We start from the raw sequence: 12,934 nt of genomic DNA, 5'->3' as shown, positions 1-12,934 counted from the left end.
TTCCAACAAGAGGTGAACTGATATTGAAATGTTGGTTTTCCTGTAGAGCCATACCTTTTAACAACCACACTGTGCTGCTTTTCTCATTAGACTGAGAGCCCCTTGAAACCAAGAATTGTGTCTTTCGTTAATAATTGGCCAAGTGGCTGCCTGAACGGGAAGATGAGCAAAGTGTGAATTATAAAAGTATTTAGCCTACATAACCAAACATAACACATTCTTCTCAGGAGAAGAGCATCGAGCCATTGTCCAGCAGATGACAAAAGTTCATTGTTTTATTCATTGCCTGTCAGTATTCATGTCAGGCAGCAGATAATCATTAGGTGTTCAGAATAGCTGGTCGTTGTTATTGAAAGTACTCAAGAGTGCATTTTATTTTATTTTATTTTGTTATTTTATTCAAGAATGCATTTTAAATGTCAAGCACATTCACTGCTCTGAAGGAGACACATTTTGTCTAAGTGTGGAATTAGAGATAGAAGTTGGGAATCATCCTGATGATATGATATGATATGATATGATATGATATGATATGATATGATTCCTCTTTTTTGTTTTCAACTGTTTCATTGGGGTACTTTCATGTTAGGTCATCAGAGAAGTGACCCTCTCGTGTAACACTGGGAGAGTAATGCAGATATAGAGATCCTGCATCTATCAGAGGGCAAGAAGGATCTTGGGACCATTAACTCAACCAGAGTGTAATTGCCTACAACGTTCAGGGCACGGTGGGAGGTACTTGGGGATGCATGGATGAGTAGGACTCTCTAGAAAGGTGAGTCTCCTTCAGGCCATTGTGGGGATTCCTTTCAGGGAAAGTTTCTTTCACGGGAGGCATGTTTTTCTTTAGGTTGCCTTATGGGCTTCCCCTTGCTTAAGATGAAGGTAATAATTATAATAATAATTTGTATGTATTTGTAACATGTCTGGAACGGTTCCAGGCACTTTATGTGAATTATTTTAAAAAACATTTCACAATAAACTTATGGGATAGATAGTATTACCTTATTCTATAGGTGAGGAAACTGAGGCTTAGTGAGGTTAAAAACTTGCCCATGTTCACATACCTAAAGGGATGGACCTGAAATTCCTACTCACAGCCAGTGCTCTTAAGCACTCTGCTACCCTGCCTTGCTATGTAACCCAAGCAACCTGGGGAAAAAAAGAACTGTCAGGGTCAGGGCATGGTCTTCTAACATCATTTGATCTTTTCAAGGACTCATTGAAGGACATAGACACCCGTCCCATTTTACGGTTAAGAAACTGACCCAGAGGGGTTGTAAGACTGAAGTCACACTCTTCTTACTAATCAGCAGTACTGTGTTTGAATAATAAAAGTCCAGTTCTCCTTGTCTGACTCCTCAATAGCAATTAAACAAACAGGAATAACGTATCATGCAGGAACAGAGATCTAGAGTTTATTATATTTTCCTTCAGTTCGTTTTTCCTTTCCCTCATGGTGTGGGACATGGATGGTTTTCTTGGCTCTCTATGTACATAATTATGTATCTGCTTAGAGATGACATCTAAGTGCAGTGATTCATGAGCTGAGACTAGATGTAGTTGCACTGTCGCCTGAGTCCTATGTATCTTTCACCAAAAATGCTGATAATTAAGCTGCTGGTGGTAGCGGACAGCCGGAGTTGTGATAGGTGTCTGCTGTAGTTTTCCACAGCAGTGATGTGGCAGGGCTTTAAGACTTTCCAAAGATTTCAAGTGGTGGCCTTTGAAGGCATGTTTTGTACATCTATCCTTCTCTGGGGAGTTTTCTACTTTCCCTTAGGTACTGGAGGCGAGTCAAACCTATCAGTTCTACAGGAGTTGTCAGGAAACCTGTCCCTGCCTGTTTCCTGCAAGTAATGTGAGTAATGCTGCTTCGCAGCAGGCCCCAGGACATTACCATGTCATTTACACATTTTCCCCTTTTAGCCCTCTGGTTATCGCCCAGTGAGAATGCAAAAGACTTTATTTTCTCTCTCAGTATATTTTCCATTCCTTTAAGACTTAGCTGAAGTACCTCCTCTGGGAATACCTCCCGGGTTGACTCATTCCCATACCCTCTCTCCTGCCTATTCAGAATGCCTCTGTTGCTCTGGCCAACCCTTCAGGAAGGTGCACTCCCTCCATGGCCTTTCTGGCCAGGTTCTCCACATTAGGATTTTGGAATGTTTTGTTTGGTATCGTGGCAGTATCCGGTTTGATTCCAGGAATAGGAATCTTTTTTTTTTCTTTTAAAGTTGCATATTTATTTTTTCCTGGTCATAAATTTAATAGTGTTCATTGTGTAAGATTTGTAAAAGAGATAAAAAGAAAGTATGTGAAATCACCCGTGAATTCACTACCTGTAGATAACCAAAGTTAAGTATCTTGGGCCATTTGCTTTTACTCTCAGGTGTGAGAGGCAGTGTGTGCTTATTCTGGGCATCTGATGGTCATCATTTTGGACATCTGGGTAGTGCCATGACACTCCCTTAAGTCTTTTTATGTTTTTAATCCTTTGTCAGAAGCCCCATTTTGGATGCCTGGTATCATATCACCTGGTGATGGCAGTGGCTGTTCCTTAGTGATTCCATGGCCAGCGTTTGTTTGATCTCAGAACAGTTTATGTGATAAGTTGGAGGGAAAATAGTATCATGACACAAAAGTATGGAGAGACTTTAGTTTTGGAGTGTACCCGGGAGATGATGTAGTCCAGTGGCTCCAAATCCAGCTGTGCATGAGAATATCTGGGGAACTTGTTAAACTGTTATCATCCTGGGCCAATTGAAACAGAGTCTCAGGGCTAGAGCCTGGGAATAATAAGCCCCCTAGGAGGTGCTGGCAGCCCAGCACCATTTAGTGGACTAGAATTTGAGAGCCAGTTCACTGAGCTTATTCATCAAATATCTGTTGAGAGATCACTGGGAGCCCTGCACTTTGCTAGGCTTTGGGAATATAGTGACGTCCAGGGTAGACATGGTATTCTCCCTTATAGCGTTCATGTTTTACTAGGGAAGACAGTGAAATACCAAGTTAGCAACAGTAATCATTGTATCATAGTAAGTAGTTTCAAAGTAAGGCACTGAGAAAGAATACTTTTAGATACGACGGTCAGGGTATCCTCTCAGAGAAAGACACAAAGTCTAAGGAGTTGGAGGCTAAGAAAGAGCCATATGTACAGAGTGTGGGAAACGTCCCTAGGCTGAGGCATGCCACACATGGACCCTGATGTGAGCAAAAGCTCAGCATGTTGTAGGAATGGGCCAGCGGTATATGTGCAATGTGGTGAGAGAAGGGAGAGTGCAGAGATGGGTTCCAGGCTGTTCTCACTAGGTACTCAAGTCCCCGTGCTGGTGACTGGTAGAATGAAGGCCAGAGCCTACCATGTGGTTGCACGCCCAATCAATGCTTTCTCTGCTGCTGGATTAGTCAGCTTCGCCTGCTATAGCACAGCATTACGGCCTGGGGGGGCTTCGATAACAAGTTTATTGTTTCACATTTCTGAAGGCTGGAAATCCAAGGTCAAGGTTTTAGCAGCGTTGGTGTTTCCTGGGGCCTGAGGTTTCTTCTGGCAGATGGACACCTTCTTGCTGCATCCTCACATGGCCTTACCTGTACTTGTGTGTCCCTGGTGTCCCTGTATGTCTCCTGGTTCCGTTTTCTTAGGATACCCTAATCACCTCACTTTAACTTAATTGCCTCTTTAAAAGCCCTGTCTTCAAATACAGTCACATTTTGAGATACGAGAGATTGGGCCTTCAGCATAGGAATCTGGGGCAGGGCACAGTTAACCCCTAAAAGCTGCCTTCCCGTAGTTGACAGAATGCCCCATTTGTCATAGGAGCCAGTCTAACAAAGCAAAGCACCTGTTTATCACCTGGTACTAGGGCCAAGAGGGAATTCTGTATTATCACAGTAAATTAAATAATTAATTCAGGTTTTTAAATTGAAACACATTAATACAGATGGAGGGGTGGGAAGTGGTGTGGAACTGACTTTATGAGATTTTTGCTCCATTGGTTGGGACTTTTTGCAGTTTTAAAACCTTTCCTTTCCAGGGAATTCTGTATCTGCCAGGGTTTTTTTTTTTTTTTTTTTCCCCTTTCAAGTTTATTTATTTATTTTGGGGGGGGGGCAGGGAAAGAGAGGGAGGGAGAGGGAGAGAGAGAATCCCAAGCAGGCTCTGCATCGTGAGCATGGAACTTGATGTGGGACTCGAACGTAAGAACTGTGAAATCACAACCTGAGTTGAAGTCGGACACTTAACTGACTGAGCCACCCAGGTGCCCCAAGGGTTTTTTTTTTTTGATACAGATAATAGAAACCACCCTAGCTGGTTTAAGTGGGATTTATTATGTGATATTAGCTGTTTTATAGACTATTTGAAAAGATGCAGAAACATGCTGTAGGCTAAATTTCCATGGACATTTTCTAGAACTACCCCACAGGACTAGGCTGACAAGAGAATGCCACCAACTCCAGAGCCACATTGCCTCTGCTGTGACCCACACAGCACCCACACCTCTGTATCACCTGTGCCAGAAAAATGTGTGTCCCGGGCCTGTCTTTGTTTCTTCATATAGTTCACTTCTAAATCAAAGCTCACAGCTGAGTGCTGGAGCCTGGTCTCATGGCTGCACTCAAGCTGTGAGGGAGGATTCACGGTATGGGGAGGTGTCAAAGATGGCCCCCTCCTCTTAAAAAAGACGAGGAAGAACAACATTTTGGGTGCCCACAAATGAAAATATGACAGATACTCTCTAAATCCACTTTTTCCAAGATACACTGACATTTGACATCTCCTAGTCATACCACGGCAAAGTTGTAACACGTGAGCAGGGACTGTGTTCATTGTGACCTCTTTGAGAGGGTGCGTGCAAGTGAGATACAAAAAATAAAAAGTAGGAGATAAGGCAGGAAATCGTAAAGAGTCCCGTTAGTAAATGCCCTTCATTTCTGCAGTTGCGTTATGGGAGATAAAGGAAGGCCAGAAGCTTGTGAAAGAAAGGCTGGTGTGTGGCAAACACAGACCTGGCGTTTGAGAGCCTTGGAGCTTCTGTCTTGAGGCTCCTCTTGAACTGGTTTGGTCACAGTGGAAGGTATTGTAGATGTGTCCACCTCTGGAATTTATTTTAAACTGGGGGATCCTCTTTGCTCTATATCTTTTAGGTGGATCCTACTCGTTTTCTGCATGTAACCTTTCTGTCTTTGGGTGGGGGTGGGAGGTCTAGTGCACCCCCCACTAGAGCACTAGTGGGAGGGTGTGCAGATGGCACATCCACACCTGAGTGTACCCATGATGTAAAGGCAGGGAGAGCTGTTGCACTATCGGGAAGGGCACAGCTAAAATCATACAATATGTATTTCTGTGTATGCATGCATTTGCAAATAGAATTGTTTAAAGTCAACCCTCACGCATCTCTCATGGTATCACCGTTTTTGGTGCTGAAGATACAGCAGAGATGAGGATATATTAGCACTTCTTGGTGGTCATTACAATATATTCATTAAGAAGTGCTGTGTAAAGCGCTAACGAAATATACACCCATTGACAACTGCCTTCACTTTGGAATCAAATAGAAGATTTAAGAATCAGTCTTGTTTTTACTGGAGTCCGAAGAGCTCCTTCAGAATGTGTTGTGAATGTTTATGGTTCTTTTTCCCACTTTGATGACTTCCTTTGTGTGCTTCTTTCGTTTTGAAACTTACTTTGGTTTACACAAAGTGAATTTCAAGGGCAGGAGGAATGGATATTCATTGTGCTTTTCTTTCAACTTGTGTACGTTTAAAACTTTTAAAAATATGGTGGTCATAATGATCAATATTAGTAGGGCAGAATACGTATTTGGAGTGTCTTATGATCAGTAAATATTTATTGAGTGAGTAAATGAATGAATGATTAAAAAAATACAAACCTATCTTGGAGCCAGATCTGGATTCAGGTGTCTGCTCTGCTACTTACTAGTTGTATTATCATGATCTCTCTAATCTTCAACTTCCTCATCTTTACACTGTATAATTTTAGGTACTGCATATGCCTGTTTTAAGGATTAAGTAAGATAGTGTTTGTAAAAAATGTGAAATGATGCTGGTTTCTATCATGACTTTATTCCCTTCTGGGAGAATCCCAGTGAATATTAACATAACAAAGACACTGGGAAGTTCTCCAACAAAAGAACCTGTTGACATTTTGAAAATTATATACCCCATTTTTCGTTTGAGTGGAACATTATTAACATGTTTCTACAATATTTTCCACAAAATAAAATTTGGGAAAGGCTACTGTGAATCGAAGTCACATTCATCAATCTTTTTTTTTTTTTTTTTTTAAAGGAAAACATTGGTGTATTTCTTTTTAAGACTTTCAAAAGTGGCCAAAGAGAGCTAATAAAGAATTTGCATTGGCAGGGGCAGGGGCAGAGGGGTGGGGTGCATCTGGGTGTCTTGAGCATCTGACTTGATTTCAACTCCGGTTGTGATCCCAGAGTCGTGGGTTTGAGGCCTGTATCCCTGTGTGCCTAAGATTCTCTCCCTCCCTCTGCCCCCACCCCCCATTCACATGATCTCCCTCTCCCTTGAAAATAAAATCAAGTAAAATAAGTTAAAAGAATTTTCTGGGTGCTGAACTGTCTTTGGTATCACATGGAAGGATGAGGGTGGTAGCAAGCAGGTGACATGAAGGCTAGTGTGTTGTAGGCCCAGAGCCCCCCCTCTCCTCCTGGGCATCTGTCTTGAGTTACCTCATGAACCAAAACCTGGCCCTCAGGGACAGTCTTTTCCAGTGTGGCTGTTATTCTCTTCGTGACTGTGAAGGTCTGTGATTTAATTCTGCAACTGCCTGGTGTGGTCGTGTGAAGGAAACTCTGCAGTCCTCGAGGGCATTGAGCAAGCCAGGCAGGGCAGGATGCAGCTGTTTTCCAAAGGGTGGATGGCAGTCCTTTTTGTCCGGGAGGCTGTAGCCTTGAATCCATCCAAAGTGGTCATTATGGGAAAGGCTGATTTATACATGTGTGATCGTCATCACTTGGTGGGAAAGTCACCCGAAGATGATGGGGAGAGGTGTGGGGAGGGAAAAGTGAGTAGTTTTCAACTCCATTCTTTCTCTTTTATATTGGAAAGTTCGTTTGTGTGAAATAAAGGAACGCACAAAGGGAAAACATGGTGAAGTAGGACATGAGGGATTATTCGCAGTTATCTCAATACATTTTAAGCTGATAAACTCAAGCCATTCTTTTCCTGTTAGATTTTGCTTTTGGCCTTTAAATGGCTCAAAAATCAAGGATGAAAGCTCACCCATTCTTTTTCTTCGTAGTTCCTCCTTGAAGGAGTTGGAAATAAAATCGATTCTCCCTTGGAGCTGGCAGCCCTTTTAGCCACCAGTGACCTTGGATATGATATCAATTCTTTCCATTACACCAAAGGCATTTTCTAAGGTTTCTCTTAAGAATTTCTTTAACGTTTTCTGTTGGCTCTTAAATGTATTCTCTTCTTATTTGGAGTTGGTGTAGACTCTGACAGCAGTAGTAGTGAGTGGTTATATCTGTACAGCGTACTGCGAGGGAGGTGAGTAAATGCCAGTATCTGAAAAGGAAGATTTCTCAAACTTTTAGACACAGCCATTGGAAAGTGTCCGCATTTCCACTTCTAGAGCTCGTTACCCCTGTCCCATGGCTTTCATTTTATTTTCTTTTGATGTGTCCATGTTTATGTTAATTTTTATATTAATCAAAAAAATTATTGCTTTAGTCAACCATCCCTATTAAATTTGGTAGAGAGACTTCTTTGAAGAGACAGGGTTGGTTCGTCAGGGATGTATATCTAAAATTCTCTTTGATTATGTTCTATCCAGAGTTGGTAAAATAATTGTAAGTCACTTTTGCCGTTAAATGAAAATGAAGGAAAATATAGAATGATGATGATCATCATACATTGGTTTGATAGGTGAAAGGGAATAAGTTCCTAAATTCTGCCATGATGATTTTATATTCATTGAATTGAAGAAATTCTGAAATGCTGCAGCATAATTTTATAAATAGGAAATGATTACATGTGTTTAAGAACATTATTGTGATTTCTGCCTTTGAACATCCTGAATGGTTGAAACAAGGTTACCCTCCTGAGTCTACTGAAACAGAGGCCAGATCAGAGGCAGAAAGCTCTGATCTCCTTACAGTGGAGCTTAACCTTTTGCCCAAGTCAGCTTTTCCCTCAGTTTTGATCTATGACTTGAGAGCTTTTCTTCTCTTCTGTGAATCGTAGCTCCCTGTCTTTACTTGTTAAAAGGACAATGGGATCCTTGCAAATGCGGGAAGAGGAAGCGGAAGTAGGCTTTGACCTCTGTCAGTGTACAGAGGCTTCTTTTTCTTTCCTCTCCTCTCCCTTTCTTCTGTCCAGCTTACTTCATTGTCTTCTTGCTCATTATCTCACCATGTCCTCTGTAAGACAGCAAACAAAATTGTAATCAAGGCTCTTGCCTGACTGAAGCTCTGAGAATCGGTTACATGAAGCCTTTACTCAGGGGACTCAGTATTTAATGTGTTCATGATTGGGTTAATGAAACAGGGAGCAGGTGACAAATTTAGTTTATGGAAGCCCCATGCATGATAGTAGGTATTTGAAAGGGCGTAAAAGACATAGCAGAGATCCTAATCAAGTAGGGTGGCTTAGATGAAAGGTCACCAATGAAGTGTAATCTGAATTATGCTTGGGTAATTTATAGTATGAAAATAATTTAGGCATATTATATTATGTCATCACTTCTTATTGCTTTGGAGCCTTCATGAAAAAGAAAAGGCAGTATTTGCTATTCCTTATAACGGAGGTTTTGATGATTTATAAAAAAGAAAAAAAATTACCTGGACTGCATATTATAAAAATACATTTACCATGGTAGGAATGAAGATAGAGGAACATCAACAAGGGTGTGGGAGCAGAGATAAGATGCCATTACTGGTACTGGAATTCTTTCTCTCCAAGTACCTTTCCAAACATTTTCCAGATATTTTTACTTTATATAGTTCATACAGTGGCTTATTTCTACTAGTAAAACTCCATTGATAGAAAATGAGTCTGCAATCCCAAAATAAGTGTTTTTATTCTTTTTAAGCATAATATAAAGCACTTATAAAAATGTTCTTATAGGAAGAGATAAAAGTAAAATAAACTTTATCATTTAATATTTATTAATACTATATAACCCCTTTAGTCATATAATATAGTAATGCCACTGTATTGAGAGCAGTGTTTAAATACAGTTCATTGCTTTTAATCTTAGCTTATTTCTTTGTGACATAGCTATTTGAAGATTGATTTCTAAGTATTTTATTATCCTTGGCCTCATTGCTTTTTTTTTTTAATTTTAATTTACATACAGTATTGCACCCATTTTAAAGTATTCACTTAGATGAGTTTTGGACTAAGTTTTTTGTGATATTTGAGTTTAATAGCTGATCCCTAATACTACAAAATATTGTTAGATCATAGTTCACTATTAAAAATAATGGGTATAAAATACATATTTCAAATAGTTTTCTTCATTATTTCAGACTTGTGTTGCATGATTTGTTTAGCACTTTTATTTTTCAGATCGAGTTACATCTTTGATTTTTACCTGGGACATATGGTTGATTAAATCCACAAAAGTGTCAGTTTTACCGTTTTTTGTTTGTGTGCATGTGTTTGTTATTAGTGTTACCCTTAATCTCTGTTTTCATCTCAAGAATCTTTTTAAGCGTTTGCCCATTTGTAAATGAATTCATTTATGCTGGTATAATCTTGTTTGTAAATCCACTTAGCCAGGCCCAGGTGCTTTGCTGTCATTCACACCATGCTAAAAGTGAAGCACTTCATGGGCCCTTCCCCCTGGGGGGAGTCCCCCTCTCCTCTCTGGATGCCTCACAATTCCAGCACCATATGACTTACTGCACCTGGGACAGTTTGGACTACACACATCAGGAGAACTTAATTTTATTCTTAAGGTAGAAAAATTATATATACATATTTTGTATACACACACACAGAAATTCTAACCTGTTCTTCTGTGCCTCAGTGGCTCATCTTGTAGACCTAACTCTGTCAGTGGTTGTCAGTTTGTTTACCATAAAGCTACGTAACCCTTTTTAAAAATAACTTATTACAGAGAGGCCAATTATGTAAAACGAAGTCGAGCTGCTGCTGTTGAAACAGTGTTGAAGAGCTGGAATCTCGTCTGCCTTATTCCTTCCCCACCTGCCGCCCGCCCGCCTCCCCAGCCAAAGCTAGCAGAACACACTTGGATTCAAGAGAGGAGGGAAAACATTTTCTCAGATGTCACCATCACGTCTCATTGTGCTTCTCCTTCGCCGTCTCTTGCATTTTAGCTTATGGACACTGACGTTCTTGTCAACAACCATTTCCCTCTTTGCCTTTCTTTCAGAAGAGCTTGGAGCCAGTTCCATCTTTTGTACTAAACATACGGTGTGAAGTTCCATCTGTTCCATCTTTTGCAATATATGGAAATGCACAGAATACATTTGGGACATCAGGCCCACTCCTGGCTTTCTCTTCCTTTCATCCTTATATATGCTTTTGCTTCATGTTTCTTTAGTTTATATTTTCTTTTTATATTAAACAAACGAAATTTATTTTAACTTCCCATAATATATATAGCTTAAATTATTTTAATCCCCTTCTTGGAATAAGTTCAAGGGTTTTGACAATATCGCCTATTTTATTGTTGTCCAAAAATGAGCTGCAATGTTTTTGGAAGAGAAGTTCTGAATAAATTTTAAATGAGCCAATTCAAAATGTAGTGAATGACTTATATAAAAGATTTTGGGAGCAGAGGCAGGTAAATCCAATGATATATGAAAGTCTTTTTTCTACCCACAAGAACTGGAAAATATATAGTTGTATTTATTATTTTGTAGAATTTTTTGGCCAGTGATTGCTAGCTGAGAGGCTAGTTGACAAAAGAGGAACATCTGGGTTCTCTGGTTTTAACTTGGAAGTCAGTTTATAAATGTGTGACTTCTGTGTTGTTTTTGGCAACAAGGTCAGAATTTTATTTTATTTTTTAAAAATGTTTATTTATTTTTGAGACAGAGCGAGACAGAGCATGAACGGGGGAGGGGCAGAGAGAGAGGGAGATACAGAATCTGAAGCCGGCTCCAGGCTCTGAGCCCTCAGCACAGAGCCCGATGCAGGGCTCGAACTCACAGACGGTGAGATCATGACCTGAGCCGAAGTCAGACGCCTAACCGAGGGAGCCACCCAGGCGCCCCATCAAGGTCAGAATTTTAATGCTGGGATTACCGACTGGGGATTCTTTCCTCTGGAAATTGGAGTGAGTTGTTGTAGGGATACATGGAGACTTATGAAGGTATACAGTGATAGATCTCATCATTTTTGAATTGGAAAGCAGTATTAAGTAAGTTCTATCCAGGGAATTTATGGTTTTGCAGTCCCAGACCTAAATGCTGGGGGAGTCATAATTTTGTGACCCCATTCAGAAATTGGGGTATTCATTTTCTGAACCTCACTATTCTGAATATGTTAATTTGTTCATCAGTCCCTGGGTCTTCAGAGGAGTGCTTCCTAAGAAGAGCTTTGAGACTTCACATTGAGGATGCTGGCGAAGCTCAGACGATGACTCCCTGAACGTGTGTTGTTTGCCTCTCCAGCAACCAGGGCCAGTTCCCATTTTCATTTGCAATTTGCACTCCTCTACCCCTCCTCTAGGTGCTTGGGTCAGGTTCCGTCCCAAATGATTGACTCTTGGTGTGAGGATTACAATACGGCTGACAGTGCCTTTACCTTGGACTTTCTTCCTACAGGTTCTGATAGACGTGATTGGATAGATTTAGTAATTGCATGCATACCATTGAGTGGGAAAGCAAGGAAAATTCTAAACTGTCAAAACAAATTTTCATACTGTGTAGCATAAATTCAGTATGGGTGAGTGTTTACAGAGAGCCCTTTATTATTATGATGTTGGTGACACTGTCATTGTTAACTATCATTAACAATCTAGGTGATGCCTTGGGTTGTACTAGCTAGTGGTACTTTCCTCCCTGAGAGGGGTCAGGATTACTTCTTGGACTTTTGAGTAATAGGGATTAGAATGGGGATGAAATGAGTGGACTGATTTCTTTTTTCTTGTAGAAAAATGTGTTTAAAGATACACACATGGAGTAAGTCATAAAAATGAGATGAATAAGGGTGTTTTTACTTGCCTGTTTTTAGCCTTGTGGTACAGTCTGCAGCAGTGAGTTCTGACTGTCGCACCTTGCTTGTCCTTCCCTTGAACTTCAAACCCTTGAACTTGATCTGGGAAGTAGGATATAAATAGCACCCTGGGGTCTTGCATGTGGCCAAATATTGTACTATAATTAGGAAGGTTTATGGCCTGCCATTGCCTTTGCAGAATGATGGCTGGTCAGTAAGAATCGGTGCTTTTTTTTAGCTCTAGGCTTTGAATGGTTAAGAGAATTGAATCTCATTATATAGGAGTCCTTTGAAATAACAATAATTGAAATGAATAAACACCAGATAGGGGGCTTTTTAACTCCTTTTTAACTCCTGTCTGTTTGGTGAGATAGAGAGCAGAACAAGGAATTGGAATCATATGGGTATGTTCTGTCAACTGATTCTAAAATGGACAGACTGTATATGTTGTATAAATTATGCATGTTGTATTGGGCCTTAGTTTGTAAAACTATAAAATGAGATTGATGAAGGGAGGGATGAAGAGCTTAATAATATTGGAGGGGACTGTGAAATCACTGCAAGGACATATCAAAGGAGAGTGGTGAAAGGGGGTGGGTATATAAGCCCAGCTGCTTCTATGAGGAAAGAACAACCATGATTGCTAGTGGGTAAGTGGGAAGCAGTGAAGCTTTTTGTAGAACAGTTCGGGGCTGAGACTAGGGCATTAATACCGAACGTAGAGATACAGATGGTAAATTGGTACATTGGA

General features: G+C 40.4%; 1 protein-coding gene across 4 annotated transcripts in view; it reads left to right on the top strand.

Moving 5' to 3' along the window:
* The window catches only part of DOCK4 (dedicator of cytokinesis 4), a 432,206-nt gene that overhangs the window by 124,726 nt on the left and 294,546 nt on the right, over nucleotides 1-12,934 (top strand). The window lies entirely within an intron of this gene.

This window comes from Panthera onca, chromosome A2 (genome assembly GCF_046562875.1).
Source record: "Panthera onca isolate mPanOnc1 chromosome A2, mPanOnc1 haplotype 2, whole genome shotgun sequence".
In the NCBI taxonomy this organism is placed as follows: Eukaryota; Metazoa; Chordata; class Mammalia; order Carnivora; family Felidae; genus Panthera; species Panthera onca.
Note: the sequence above shows the minus strand (reverse complement) of the source record. Positions and strands in the feature narration are given on the sequence as shown.